The sequence below is a fragment of the Cryptomeria japonica genome, chromosome 10 (genome assembly GCF_030272615.1).
Source record: "Cryptomeria japonica chromosome 10, Sugi_1.0, whole genome shotgun sequence".
NCBI classification, from domain to species: Eukaryota; Viridiplantae; Streptophyta; class Pinopsida; order Cupressales; family Cupressaceae; genus Cryptomeria; species Cryptomeria japonica.
The window spans coordinates 786,071,190-786,087,647 of NC_081414.1; the positions used below are offsets into that span (position 1 = coordinate 786,071,190).

Here is a 16,458-nt window from a genome sequence, read left to right on the forward strand (position 1 = left end):
GATTATTGGATTTTACAAACATTGCTTAGCATATTAAATGCTATAAGTTATCGGGTTATTAGCCGATACATACTTGCTATCGGGTGCATAACTATTGGCACCGATCCACATCTGTTATCGGGCTTAATCATCGGGCATATTTGTTATCGGGCTTAATACATACACCGCTTCATTTGGAATTAACAGTGGTTAACAACTGCACCGGTTGGATTACATACATCGTGCATTTTGAATTATCGGTGTTTACATGAACCGATTCATTATCTTGATCAATCATTATATTATATTACAATATGCTATCGAGGTATTGAACCGATAAACAGCCTTGTGTTAATAGTATAATTACAAAGGCACCGATCAATGGGTGCATTGACCGGTCATGCCTAAAAGGCATGACCGGTCAATACACCAATTGACCGGTTACCTAAATGATATATATACCAATTGAATTCATTTGGAGGAGACATAGAAAACATAAAATGATCTCTCTCTTTCAGACCTGCAGATAAAATCAGAATTATTAGACTTCAACATAATTCCTCATATACATTTATATACATAGTTCATAACTTGTTCTTTAATTGAAATTGAAATAACTTTAAGGCATGACCGGTCAATGCACCAATTGACCGGTTACCTAAATGATATATATACCAATTGAATTCATTTGGAGGAGACATAGAAAACATAAAATGATCTCTCTCTTTCAGACCTGCAGATAAAATCAGAATTATTAGACTTCAACATAATTCCTCATATACATTTATATACATAGTTCATAACTTGTTCTTTAATTGAAATTGAAATAACTTTACATGGTATCAGAGCCAAGGTAATCGAACCTAAGGCTATTCAATTTTGATAAAATTCAAGGACTAAGTTACAAACTACATCACATTTCCATAATGGCCAACGCTATCAGATTCGAAGATAGACTCGGAGGTAGCAAAGATTTTTCAGCTTGGAAGTTTAGAATCAAAATGATTTTAAGAGAAAACAAAGTTGATTCATATGTCCAAACTGAAAGTGCACAACCAGATGTTGAAACCGAGAAATCCACATGGATCGAGGGAAATGATAAGGCTATTAAAATAATAGTGGATGGGGTAAGAAATAATATAATGCCCATCATTAGAAAGCAGGAGACAGCTTATCAAATGTTCAAGGCACTTGAAAAGACATTTGAGATATCAAATGCAAGTCGTACTCTAGCACTAAAACGAGAAATAAATCATATCACCATGAACAAAGGGGAGACAATCAACGCCTACTTCATGCGGATATCAGTTCTAAAAGATGAACTTGCAACTTTGGACTACGAGATCCGAGGCAAAGAACTAACACTCATTGCTTTAGATGGGTTGCCTAGTGGATGGAGCACATTCGTCCAAGGCATCAGTGCAAGGTCCAAATATCCTAAGTTTGAAAGACTAAGAGATGACTGTCTACAAGAAGAATCCCGATTGAACAAAGTAGGAATAAAACAGAAGAATATAGATGAAGACTTGCAAGTCCTAAATACAAACATCAATAAAAGGTACAAAAAGAAGCAATTCAAGAAAAGAAAAGCCAAACAAGGCAAGAACACTTCTAAGAAAGACCTATCATAGGTTCAATGTTATAGGTGTGACAAATTCGGACACTATGTTGCAAACTGTCCAGAGAAAGGGAAGGAAGCCACATTTGCAAAAGTGAAGAAATCTAGAAAAGAAAATGACTCCGAGAACTATGTCCTCTACTCAGCACTTGCAAGCCATACTTCAAACAAATCTAACTCATGGGTGATCGACAGTGGTTCATCCAGACACATCACCGGCTTTAGAGAAATACTAGATTCCATGATAGAGAAAGATGATGAGGAAGTAACCATCGGAGACGATTCTTCACATCCAGTCAGAGGAATTGGAACCTGCACCATCAAACTGAAGTCAGGCATGTCACTACGACTTGAAGAAGTACTATATGTTCCAGGCATCAAAAGAAATCTAATCTCCATATCAGCACTAGAAGATCAAGGATACAGAGTGACCTTCATGGAAAACAAGGTGTTGGCTTGGCCAAAGAGATCCTCCATCAAAGACGCTAAGGTCATTGGTCGAAGACAAGGCTATTTGTATGAGCTATGTACAGAGCCCAATCTAGCATTGATCCATGAAGCAACTAATGCAAATGAAGTATGGCACAGGAGATTAGGTCATCTGAATTATAGAGCTTTGTCAACCATGGGAAACCTTGTCACAGGTCTACCTAAGTTGAAGCAATATCATTCAGAGGCTTGCAAAGGGTGTGCCTTAGGTAAAAATACCAAAAATGCATTTCAGAATAGTACTAGGAAAACTAGCAAAGTTTTGGAGTTAATTCATTCTGATGTATGTGGACCTATGTCCGTACCCTCGTTAGGGGGATTTTTGTACTATGTAATTTTTGTTGATGACTGCTCTAGGAAGACGTGGATCTACTTTCTGAAATGTAAAGAATCAGAAGAGATCCTAAGTAGGTTCAAAGAGTTTAAAACATTAACAGAAAATCTCTCTGAAAACAAAATTAAAACCTTAAGAACTGACAATGAGGGGGAATACACATCAGAACTATTTAAAGACTTTTGTAAAAATTTTGGGATTAAGAGGGAGTTATCAATACCTCATAATCCACAACAAAATGGAGTAGCTGAAAGGAAAAATAGGACCATAGTAGAAGCTGCCAAAGCCATGATACTAGATCAAAATCTAAACTTGAACCTTTGGGCAGAAGCAACCAACACTGCTGTGTACATAGAAAATAGATGTCCTCATTCACACCTTGAAGATAAAACTCCTGAGGAAGTCTTTACCAAAACAAAACCAGATATCAGCCATCTTAGGATATTTGGGTGTCCGGTCTATATTCATGTACTTAAAGAGAAAAGACTAAAACTAGAACCCTCTGGAAAAAGGGGAATACTTGTAGGATACAGTGAAACTTCTAAAGCCTACAGAATCTATGTACAAGGACAAAGAAATATTGAACTCAGTAGGGATGTAATCTTCGAAGAAGATTTAGCCTTCAAAAGGGCTCAAAATACAATAGAACTTGAAATTCATAATCCTACTTCTAACCTAGAAGAAGAACCTACTCCTGAGCTTCAGAGGGAGTATCTTGAGGAAACTATAAGTGAAACACAAAACCCACCTATAGATAATCACAAGAAAAGACCACTATGGGCCACCAAAACTATAGCAGAAGCTCAGAAGTTCGCTGCTCCTTCAGGAACCTTCAGGGAAAGCAAGAGGCCTAATAAATTCGTCAACTATGTTGCACTTATGAATGATCTCTCTAAAGCTGAACCTAACAATGTTTCAGATGCACTCAAACATAAAGTATGGATAGATGCCATGACTGAAGAATATCAATCCATTATGAAGAATGATGTTTGGGAGATCGTTCCTAGGCCAACCAAGAAGTCTATCGTGTCTTCTAAATGGTTGTTTAAAATCAAGCATGCTGCAGATGGTAGTATTGAAAAACACAAGGCCAGATTTGTAGCTAGAGGGTTCTCACAGAAGGAAGGAATAGATTACGAAGAAACATTTGCACCTGTTGCCAGGTACACATCAGTAAGAGCTGTCCTAGCCATTGCAGCAGCAAAGGGGTGGAAGGTACATCAGATGGATGTTAAGACAACATTCCTAAATGGCGAGATCATGGAAGAAGTCTACTTAGAGCAACCTGAAGGGTTTGAAATTCATGATGCAAAGTCTTATGTGTGTAGACTCAAGAAAGCTCTTTATGGGCTCAAACAGGCTCCCAGAGTTTGGTATGAAAGAATTGACACCTACCTCTCAAAGCTGGGTTTCTCTAAGAATGATGCAGATCCTAATCTCTACCTCATAAGAAATAAAGGTGATATGTTAATTTTAATTTTATATGTTGATGACTTATTAATTACAGGAGATAATCACCTAAAAGATCAATGCAAGAAAGATCTATCCACAGAATTTGATATGAAAGACTTGGGGCTTCTTCATTACTTCCTAGGATTGGAAGTATGGCAGAATTCTGATAATATTGTACTGAGCCAAGGGAAGTACACCTTGGACATATTGACAAGATTTAGAATGCTAAACTACAGACCCATGACCTCTCCTATGGAAACCAACTTCCATAAACTTAAAGAAGCAGCAGCAGAATCAAGACCTACTGACCCCACTCAATACAGGCAGATGATTGGGTCCCTGATGTATCTAGTAAATACAAGGCCAGATATCTGCTATGCTGTTAATGTCTTAAGTCAGTTCATGTGTGAACCTAAGGAGATACACCTGGTTACAGTAAAGCATATAATGAGATATCTACAAGGTACCCTAAAGCTTGGTCTTAAATATGAAAAGGTTGACATAGATCTACATGGATTTACAAATTCAGATTGGGCTGGCAGTGTGACTGACAGAAAGAGCACTTTAGGGTGTTGCTTCAGTTTAGGGTCAGCCATGATATCCTGGATCAGCAGAAAACAATCTTCAGTAGCTCAGAGTTCCACAGAGGCTGAATATATTGCAGCTTCAATGGCTGCGCGAGAAGCAGTATGGCTAAGGAAATTGCTCGTGGGATTATTTGGAGAACCTATGAAACCTACAGTTATTCAGTGTGATAATCAAAGCTGTATAAAACTTTCTGTAAATCCAGTATTTCATGACAGGTCCAAACATATTGAGATTCCATATCACTATGTACGAGATATGGTTGACATGAATGTGATAAAGTTAGAATATGTGTGTACAGGAGATCAGACTGCAGATATTCTGACCAAACCACTTTCCAGAGTGAAGGTTGATCACTTCAGAAAGGGTTTAGGTATGATAGAAAGGTAATCTGCTTTGTAATCTATACTTACATATATTTAAGATGTTTAATGTGTAAACTTCTTTGTCATGTCTGGACTATCTCTTGGCTTCTTGCCACCTGTGTTCATATCTAAGAGGTGACGATCTTTCAGATACTGAACACTTGTATGTAGACATCATAAGGTGACGATCTAATGATAGTCAAACCAGTAATCATGTTGGATCACTGGTAAGTCATAGATGTGCCATGACCATGTTGTGATACAACATTTGCACAAATGTTATTGCATTATCACAATTTGGATATAATGAGAAATTAAACACTTCTCATATGGTTATCCTTGTATTGCGTGTTAGGCAATACTGATATCACGTGTAGGTGATATCTCAACCATTGATCATGATTGGATCTCTGGTAAGTCATGGATTTGCCATGACTATGTTGTGATAAACATTTACAAATGTTATTGCACTTATCACAACTTGGATATGATGAGAAACTAACCTTTCTTATCCTTAAGTATTGCGTATTAGGCAATACTAAAATCACGTGTTAGATGATATCTTGATGAATCTTACAAATCACATGTTTTGGTGATTTCTCACATGATCAGGTGATGATTCTCTTACTTTTATCACATGTTAAAATAATACTTTATGTCACATACTCAGGTGATGTTCTTCTATTTTGTATCATATGTCTTGATGGTACTTCTCATGTATAAATGATTTTTGTTGATTGACATTATCTTAGTTATGAAAAGGAAATGTGATGCAGGTTGCCTTATCTATCTTCCAAAGCTAAGAGGGAGTGTTAATGCATGGTAGCGTATGCAAGATAAGATATTTCTAACCTTCCTTGTTCTGTTATTTACATGCTTCATGTCTAAACTTATATTGCATATGATTATCGGATTTTACAAACATTGCTTAGCATATTAAATGCTATAAGTTATCGGGTTATTAGCCGATACATACTTGCTATCAGGTGCATAACTATTGGCACCGATCCACATCTGTTATCGGGCTTAATCATCGGGCATATTTGTTATCGGGCTTAATACATACACCGCTTCATTTGGAATTAACAGTGGTTAACAACTGCACCGGTTGGATTACATACATCGTGCATTTTGAATTATCGGTGTTTACATGAACCGATTCATTATCTTGATCAATCATTATATTATATTACAATATGCTATCGAGGTTTTGAACCGATAAACAGCCTTGTGTTAATAGTATAATTACAAAGGCACCGATCAATGGGTGCATTGATCGGTCATGCCTAAAAGGCATGACCGGTCAATACACCAATTGACCGGTTACCTAAATGATATAAAAGGCATGACCGGTCAATACACCAATTGACCGGTTACCTAAATGATATATATACCAATTGAATTCATTTGGAGGAGACATAGAAAACATAAAATGATCTCTCTCTTTCAGACCTGTAGATAAAATCAGAATTATTAGACTTCAACATAATTCCTCATATACATTTATAGCATACATAGTTCATAACTTGTTCTTTAATTGAAATTGAAATAACTTTACATATATGACAGTAACTTCATACTTTTTTCCTTTGCCTCCCCGCTGTTGGGCCCCAATGGCTAATATATAAACTGGGGTACACAGTTTTCACTGATTGTGCATGCTCTCACTCTCGTACATGGGGGATAGGACTTAATCATCTTACTGCAAGATTTGTACACTGTTTGATCTCACCCATATGACTATCTAGTTTTTTGATTAGAATGAAGAAATCCCATTCACTTCTGTTTTTCCCTCTTTTTAGTTATTAGTAGAAATAAAAAGAGGGAAAAATGAATCTCATATTCCAACGAATCACACGTAGAGATATAGATAACACACATAAAGCTAAAGGAATTTTGTAACTAATAGCTTGAGCAGCAGCTCAAAGACCACCTGAAAAATAACATTTATTATTTGATCCATATCCTGCTATAAGCAGTCCAAGGGGAGCAATACTTGAAATTGCAATCCAAAAAAAAAAACACCTATACTAAGATCCATTAAAATAATGTGGCGACCAAAGGGAATTACTAAATAGCCTAAAAAAATAGGTATGACCACTACCGCTGGTCCAATAATAAATAACCAAATATCTCCCTAGATGGAATAATATCCTCTTTTAGCAGTAGTTTTATTCCATTCGTCAAGGCTTGAATAATTCCCAAAGGACCGACGTATTCATGTCCAATGCGTTGTTGTATTCCCGCAGATATTTTTCTTTCGAGCCATACAATAACTAATAATCCTATTGTAATTCCCAATAGAAGGATAATTATGTCGATTATAATCCATATAAGACTAGAGATTTCTCTTGAAAATCCCAATCGAGAAAATAAATTGATAGCTTGTTTTTCGAGATCTGCTATATTAATCACCATTTTAACAATCAACCTCTCCCATAATGATATCTATACTACCCAAAATCGTCATGATATTGGCTAATTTCATCCTTTTAACCAGTTGAGGAGGGACCTGCAAATTAATAAAACCAGGTGGTCGAATTTTCCATCTCTAGGGAAAAATATTATCATCTCCTATAAAAAAAATTCCTAGTTCCCCCTTGGGAGCTTCTACCCTCACGCAATGTTCTTGTTTTAATAACTCAAAAGTAGGGGAAGGTTTTTTATTGATAAATCGAGATTCAAAATCGTTCCATTGTGAATCTTTTCCCTTATTGAAACGTCGAACCTCTAAATTCTCATAGGGACCTCCCGGAATTACTTCTAGGGCCTGTCTAATTATTTTTATAGATTCTTTCATTTCCCCGATTCGAAGCAAATAACGAGCTAACGGATCTCCTTTTTGCCATTGGATTTCCCAATCCAATTCATCGTAGCATTCATAATGATCCACTTTACGAAGATCCCATTGGATTCTGGAAGCTCGTAGCATGGGTCCTAATAAACTCCAATCTATTGCTTCTTCTCTACTAATAATGCCTACTCCCTCAACTCGTTTCAAAAAGATAGGATTACATGTAATAAGCCTTTCATATTCTGTCACTTTTGGGAAGAAATAATTGCAAAAATCTAAGCATTTATCTATCCAACCGTAGGGTAAATATATAGCTATTCCTCCAATACGGAAATAATTATGCATCATTCGCATGCCCGTGGTAGCTTCAAATAAATCATATATCATTTCCCTCTCTCTTAAAATATAAAAGAAAGGAGTCTGCGCACCAATATTAGCCATGAAAGGTCCAAGCCATAACAAATGAGAAGATATACGACTTAACTCTAGCATAATCATTCTAATATAGCTAGCCCTTTTAGGTATTTGAATATTTTCCAATTTTTCTGGCGCATTAACCATTATCGCCTCTGTGAACATAGTAGCCAAATAATCCCATCATGTTACATAGGGGAGATATTGAACAATTGTTCGGTTCTCAGCAATTTTTTCCATCCCTCTATGTAAATAACCTAATATAGGTTCACAGTCAATAACATCTTCACCATCTAGAGTAACAATCATTCGAAGAACATCATGCATTGATGGATGATGAGGACCCATACTTACCATCATGAGGTCTTTCTCCCTAGCAACCATAATCATAACTCTTCCCCGATTTTTTTAAAAATCAATGAGAACAAAAGAAAGAATGACATTAAGATCCGGAATTTAATAAACCATAATTGGATCTTAAAATTTCGTTCAAAATTAATGCAGTCCACGCATATCTAATTGACCGATTAAACTTTTGTAACGAAGTTTGTCTTTCTTGAACAAATAAATCAGAAGTCGTTTACGTTTACCCACAATTTTCCACAAACCTCTTTGGGACGAGTAGTCTCTTCCATGTAGGTCCAAATGTTCAGTAAGTCTTTTAATTCTACCGATTAAATAACATACTTGAGATTCAACAGATCCTCTTTGTTCTCTAGGAATCAAAGAGGGGCGAACGGACAATTTTTTGATCATAAAAAAAAATATTCTGAAATTTAATATTATTTATTTCATTTAGAGTAAGAAAAAAGAATGAGATCCATTTCTTTTTGTTCATGGTCCATATATTCCTACGTTTCGATTAAATTTATCTTCGACATAAAAAAATAAAATACAACTTTCATAGAATAAAGCGACCATACCAGCAAGATTTAATGTGGGAGCCGGGATTATTAAAAAGAATGATGCACTTTTCTTTTCCATTGGGAAAGAAAAAAAAGATGACGAAATGATTCATAAATTTCCCATCTTGAAGGTCAGAGAAAGGGCTGTAGTGGATTATAGAATTGTGTCCCTTCTGCCCGACCATCTTTCCAAGTACCTCCAAGAGACCCTAGAGATTCCCATTGCTCCTCTTGGAGGGTGTACACCACTTCCTCTAATTTATTCATCATTTTTGGGATCTTCTTGTCTATCATTTTCATAATCTTCTTTTTTGGGCACAATAAAATCGAGGGTCGAAAATAGTGGTGAAAATTGGGTCGAGCCAGAGGACTTCTTCTCATCCTCTTTCTTCTCGTTCCTGCTTATCCTCTTCCTCTGCTATGGAGGATGCTGTGGAAGAAAGAAAACCCTCGAGTTTTCTTCCTGGTGAATTAGCTGCAGGGAATATCTTCCAATCACCATCATCATAAAGCTCAAACTCATAATAAATATACTCACTCTTAACATAAGAAATAGCTTTTGCTGTGGCCCAATACACTTTTTTCGTCCAAACATTGTTACAATTTTGTTTTTTTGATTTAGAGGTGCGTTTTTTTGGTACAACCATAAGAATAGTATCCATTTTTATACCTTGATTTTATTTAGAAAAGATATAATATTTTATATTATATACTATTTTCTTATTTATTTTGCAAACTTATTATATCTTTAAATTCATTTTTTAGAATATTATATCACATTTTTCTTGCATTTTGCAACCTTATTATATAATATTGATTAGCAATAGGGGATCCACGATACAAATTGATAATAATCATCAATTCTTACATACGTATATACTCACAAATTTTTAGTAAATGAAAAGCCAATATGTCATTTTAACAGATTCAATTATTTCTTATCTTAAGAATTCCAATTGGTTTCATTTTCTATTAAGTTCCATTCTTAACACTACTATTCATCGACAATAGAAAATTTCATAAAATAAAAATGTGTGTGTACATGACTAATAGCCCAGTACCTAGACTGAAAAAGAGTTCCTTCTTGCTCATCTTACAAATATTTGATTAGTATCAGTATTGATCGGTTCCAATTTGGTATTTGTAGAAAAAAGATGAAAAAGGTCAATCAATATGAAATCGATAGAATTCCATCCCATATTCTATCGTTCTTTTTTATTCATGATCTATCATTTTTATTTTGTTCTCTTCAGGATCTAGTGGATTGGAAACCAAGAATGTGGAATATAAAAATATTTAGAATAATCATTTAATCTTCCTATGGAATTTATATACAAATATGCTTGGATCGTGCCTTTCCTTCTGCTTTTAGCTTCTGTACCAATCGGATTAGACTCCTTATTTTTTCCACGAGCAACTAAGAGTGTTCGCCGTACATGGGCTCTTATTAGTATTTTTCTGTTAAGCGTAGCTATGTTTCTTTCTTTCAATTTGTTCTTGCAACAGATTACCGACGGTCCCATCTATCGATATTTCTGGTCCTGGGTTATCAATAATAAGTTTTCATTAGAGTTGGGCTATTTGATTGATCCACGTACTTCCATTATGTTAGTTTTAGTCACAACAGTTGGAACCATGGTTATGATCTACAACGATAATTATATGTCTCATGATAAAACATATGTGAGGTTTTTTGCTTACCTTATTTTTTTTAATGCTTCTATGCTGGGGCTAGTTATTAACCCTAATTTATTACAAATATATATATTTTGGGAATTAGTAGGAATGTGTTCCTATTTATTGATAGGTTTTTGGTTTACACGACCCAATGCAGCTAATGCTTGTCAAAAAGCATTTATAACTAATCGTGCAGGGGATTTTGGACTCTTGTTAGGAATCCTAGGTTTTTATTGGGTAACAGGTAGTTTCGAATTTCAATATGTCTGAAAAATTAAATGAATTGACTGCCATTGATGGGGTTGGTTTGTTTTTTGTTACTTCGTATGCTTTTCTCTTATTTTTAGGTCCAATAGCCAAATCTGCACAATTCCCACTTCATGTATGGTTACCTGATGCTATGGAAGGACCTACTCCTTTTCAGCTCTTATACATGCCGCTACTACGGTAGCAACATGAATTTTTCTTGCAGCTCGATTGTTTTCTCTTTTTAAAGATCTACCTTTAATAATGTATCTTATCTCTTGGATAGAGGGAATAACAACTCTATTGGGAGCTACTATGGCTCTTGCTCAAAAAGATCTTAAAAGAGGCTTGGCTTATTCTACTATGTCTCAATTAGGTTACATGATGTTAGCTCTAGGGATAGATTCCTATCGAATCGCTTTGTCCCATTTGATTACGCATGCTTATTCCAAGGCATTATTGTTCCTAGGATCCAGATCAGTTATCCATTCCATGGAACCCATTGTTGGATATTGCCCCCGTAAAAGTCAGAATATGGCTCTTATGGGTGGTTTGAGGAAATATATGCCAATTACAGGAATCACATTTTTTTTAGGGACACTTTCTCTTTTTGGTATTCCACCTTTTGCTTGTTTTCGATCTAAAGACCAAATTCTTAGTGATAGTAAGTTATATTCTCCTATTTTTTTGGGGATAACTTGGTTCAGTATAGGATTAACTGCCTTTTACATGTTTCGTATGTATTTACTTACTTTTGAAGGGGACTTCTGCGTAAATTTAGTTAATTCATATAACAACCATATTACATTATATTCGACTTCTATGTGGGGAGAGGAGGAATCTAGGATATTAAATAGAATGAGAGCAGATTCTATGTCGAATCAAATTATAGGAAGGAATAATTCTTTTTCCAAAGAAGCATTTCAAATTTTGAATAAGATGGAAGGATTGCACAAAAAGAATAGAGGTTTGGTTGTCACTTATCCTTTCTTTTATAAAGGATCTTTTGCATATCCGAAAGAATCGGGCAAGGCAATGCTATTTCCTTTAGTTGTATTGGGAATATTTACTCTGTTTGTTGGTTTAGTTTTATAGGAACTTCTATCTCATCAAAGTTTTGCAGTATAATTACTCCTGCTTTAACGAAGTAGGAGAAATGATTAGATCTTTTAGAATGCTTAGAAATTTTTCTAGTTTAAATTGGTATGGTTCTTGGCTTACATTTCTAGACTATATCAAGATGGAATCGGATCCTGATGATATAGGATTATTGCTACGATTGAAAATTTGGTATGTCAAAAATATTAAATGGCGTTTAAAAGACTCTAGTCAATTTCACTCAATTGTAAAAACAATTTTGTACGAATTTGAAGTGGATGATTTCCTTTTGAGAGAAAATAGATTGTTTTTAGTACAAGAACAAATCTCTCACTTTGAATCGAAGTTAACTCCCCCTATTGGTTTCTTTCATGAATATTTTGAAAAAAGAGATCAGTCGGGACTTCTTTACTTTCGATATTTAGCTGAATTTATTCAGCTAGGCCTAACTCATAGAATAGGCCTAATGAACTCCGCATTAAATTCATTGTTTTTAGCAGAAATGCCGATCTTTGCAGCTTTTTATCAGAAGATTACTTTGATGCCAATTGACTCATCTTTATTTGACCAAGTGAGATTTTACCCATTCTACTCGGTACCGTCCCTTTTGAATCGAAATTTGTTGTAGGGCCTAAGGAAACTGGACGATCGTACTTAGCTAAAAGTTTACTCGCAGATTCTTATTTACCTTTTATAAGAATATCTCCTAAAATTTTTTTGAGGCAGCAGAAACTTATGTCTCACTATGAACCCGAGTATACATCTTTAGCTAACAAATCATACCTTGAGCATGAAAATATCCTTAGGTCTCTTGGCTGGTCAGGCAGGCCAAAAGACGTATATGAGAAAGCGCATTATGATAGAAAACCTCATAAGTTTTTGTATGACCGAGTAGAGGATCCTAACCCTCCAGAGTATTTTGCGAGAAGAGTAATCCAATTCGTGTTTGCACTCAAATTGGCAAAATTGATGTCTCCTTGCGTCATATGGATTCGAAGCATTCATGAACTGAATGATTACTTCTTCCTTATTGCATTATTAATAGAACTCCTCGGGGATCCATATAATGCGATTGATGGTTGAAAATAAACCACCATCAAACAAAATATTGTTGTTATTGCTTCAACTCATATTCCAAAAAAAATTGATCCAGTTCTAATAACTCCTCGTAGTAAACGAAGATTCGATACATTTATTAACACTAAAAAGTTGCTTGCCCCACATCGAGAAAAATAATTTCCTTTGCTTTTACGTAACAAAGGGCTCTACTTGAAAAAAGAGTGGAACTGCTATGATGAATTTGGATTAACTACCAAAGGCTTTACTACGCGAGATCTAGCAAAACTTGCTAATGAAATATTTCTAATTAGCAGGAGCCAAAATATTTCAGCTATAGACAATGATATAATTGGGGTAGCTTTGTATAGATCAAATTGGGGTCCTTGCAATTATAATCTGAAATTCAGTGAATTTTTTAAAGGAATTCCCTATAAGATAGGGAAAGCTATTATACAAAATAAATTAATGTAGTAAAAAAATTCCCTAAGGCTTACTCTATATTTCCAGGGTCGAAGGGCAAACTATTTGCATCAATGGTATTTAGAACCTTCAATTGCTGGAACAACTGTGAAAGAGTTTACCATATTCTATCATATTTTGGGTTGCTTGGCCGGATCAATAGCTCAAGATTGTTGGTTTCGATCAGAATCAAATAACGAGAATTGGAGTCCTTTTGATCCTTTCATTGAGAATGATTTCATTTTAGCTTCGAGTCTTTTACAGGGTCTTCTGGAAGAGTTTCCATCGTTGGCAATATATCGGGGTAATTCTGATTACATCACAATTGCTCCTTAGTTCAAAAGAGATACGATGCAAAAAGGATTATCTTCTATACTAGATAAAATCGTTTTATCTAAAGAATTAATAAATTCCTACGGAGAAGAAGAGGAAACTCCTATAGTTTGTGATTCTAGGACCTGGTGTTTTAGTTCTATTCGTAGCAATTGATTCGAGCATATCAAAGATATAACAATAGACAATCCTTTATTGGATTATCTTCATTTGTTTGGAAGGTTTCAAGAAAGACCGACCCGTCTTTCTAGTTTGTATTGGAAGAAATTTCTGATGTCTGGTCTCGACTTTCGGCCCCTTTATGCTGCGAATGACTTCCACAAATTTGCTTCCTGGATTGCTTTGTAGGTTGGGTAGTTTTCTTCTTGTGTTGCAATGAAAATTTGAATGTTTGAGCTCTTTTCCTATGTGTTTGATTAAAATTGTTAAATCTTGTTGGAGGTTCTTGTTTAAAGTTTGATTTGAAAAATAGAGTAGTTTTCTATTGGATTTAATTAAATCCCAAATCAATATGTTTTGTTGAAGAGTTTCTCCAATTTCTGTTGGTTGTGTGTTTTCAAGTTCTTGCAAAACAAATTGGTTTTTGATTATTTCCTCTATTAGTGTAGTATGGAATAGAGTTTATTTTCTGAGTGTTTGCAAGTTTCTATTTGTCCAAATTTGGGGGTTATGTTGGCAAAATTTTGTTAATTTGCCTCTTTGCATGATACACAATTTTTTCCTATGTGTGAAGAAATGGAGAAATAAATCAAATCCCCCCTTATCTCTTTAAATTCTTTTGAAATTTTGCCCAAGATCCTTAGATTTGGGTCTTTTGTGCTTTATTGGTTTACTAGAATCCCTTATTGGAGAATATCATGGCATGAATAAAATTCTGCTCACTGTATTTTTTTACGAGTGATTTGTGTAGAAAAGGAATGGTTTTGATTTTAATTAATTATATATATATATAAAACTCCCCCCACGTGGGATGGTAGCAACACTATCGGCGATAGTGACTGCTAGCAGTTGGTAGCACTACTGACGGTAGTGACTGCTACCATTCGGTAGCAACACTACCCGCGGGTAGGCTAATGCCATCGCCTTTGGATTTTCCCTCCTCGCAACTTTGTTAAGTGAAAAAAAAGGGTTGCTGTTAATAACGACATGCGATTAAATTTATATTTTCGGTTTACATTTTATTTTATTAATATATATTTCTAGTTATTTCTTTCAATCAAGGCATTAGTTTTGTGATCTAATTGGTAAATTAGATTTAATTTGGAAATAGGTTAAATATTTTAATATAATTCATATTGCAATTGTTATATATTTAATATGGATTTTATTATTTTGTTTGGATTATTGTATTGGAAATAAATAAAATTGAATGACGTTTTAGGGTGATGTATTAAATGTGGGGTGTTTTATTTAATTCTCAATTGATGAATTTGCAAGTGTTTATGATGTTGATATTCTCAAAGATTGTCTGAGTTTGAACTTAGTGAATTTAACTTTTATTGCAAGGGATTTATTTTGTTGCTAATTTCTCATCTATGTTTAGTCGTCCTGTTGTGGCGTATCTTGTACCTCTTGATCAGGTGATGTATTATGACCTCGTTGTCTTAACCATGTTGTGTCCATTCCTTATGGTTGACCAAGGGTTAGTAAGTCTTTGTTTTTGGCCACCTATATTTTGATAGTGGTGTTATGGTTGTCTGTTTCGCCATAAGGTCCTTGTAGAGTGAGCATGTTCGTTTATTGTCTTGTGAGAGAGTGGCTTTCGAGTGGGCGCCACACCTGAAGTGGTTGGCAGGATAACCCCTTGAAAGTCAGATAATAAGTGATAACATAATAATTGATTAAGGGGTGGGTACTTTTAATATTAATTAAGATATTGTACCCCGTGCATGGTTGAGTGCTCGTATAGGCTCAAGATGTAGTGGGAAGGTTTGGAATGGCAAACCGACCACCTTGTCTTCACGAAGGGTTGGTAGGGTCCGCATGGTACTTAGATGGAATCGGGGGTTCGGGAAAGGTTATCAGGATAACCCAAGATGGGGGCTGAGACCTATGGAGGCCTACTTAGGGTAACCATCATAAGCTATACAATGACACTCTTTCTTTAGGGTCACTAGTGTATTGTGATGTCGAGTTCACCTAGAGTATTGTGGAGTCGTATTGTATTGTCGTCCATATCTTGCTTATGCTTGCTTGAGGGTCCTCTGCTATCTCCTAGCACGGTGGGGTGATTCCGTTTTGGGATCACATGGTCGGATGGTAGTGCCACTTCCCATCGGATGTTCTTGTTCGTGCCTTCATGCGGGGATTGACTTTGCAGGTGTTCTTGTGGTTCGTGATTCGTGCATCATCTCATGTTGAAGATTATTGCCTTTTGAGACCTATGTGGTCATTTGTATCTATGGATTTATGTAACCTTGTAATTGGTAAAGATGCAAGCTTAATATGTATTATTGGAAGCTGTGTATTTTATGAGCAATGTAATCTTAAGTTTTGGATGTTATTTTATCAGTTATCCTTATGCTTTGTGCGTATGCTTTATTGAAGAGAAAATTATATTGTAATTCTTTCAATCTTTAAATGATGAAATCCGTTATTTGTATATGGTTTATTATGTTCTTTGAGTAATTGATGGTTAATTGGATTAATCT

General features: G+C 35.3%; 3 pseudogenes; 1 reads left to right on the top strand and 2 right to left on the bottom strand.

Moving 5' to 3' along the window:
• Positions 1-6,484: 6,484 nt before the first annotated feature.
• On the bottom strand, positions 6,485-7,240 carry LOC131039266 (NAD(P)H-quinone oxidoreductase subunit 1, chloroplastic-like; annotated as a pseudogene).
• Position 7,241: 1 nt separating this feature from the next.
• On the bottom strand, positions 7,242-8,420 carry LOC131039234 (NAD(P)H-quinone oxidoreductase subunit H, chloroplastic-like; annotated as a pseudogene).
• Positions 8,421-10,255: 1,835 nt separating this feature from the next.
• Positions 10,256-11,953, top strand: LOC131039265 (NAD(P)H-quinone oxidoreductase subunit 5, chloroplastic-like; annotated as a pseudogene).
• The last annotated feature ends 4,505 nt before the right edge of the window (positions 11,954-16,458 follow it).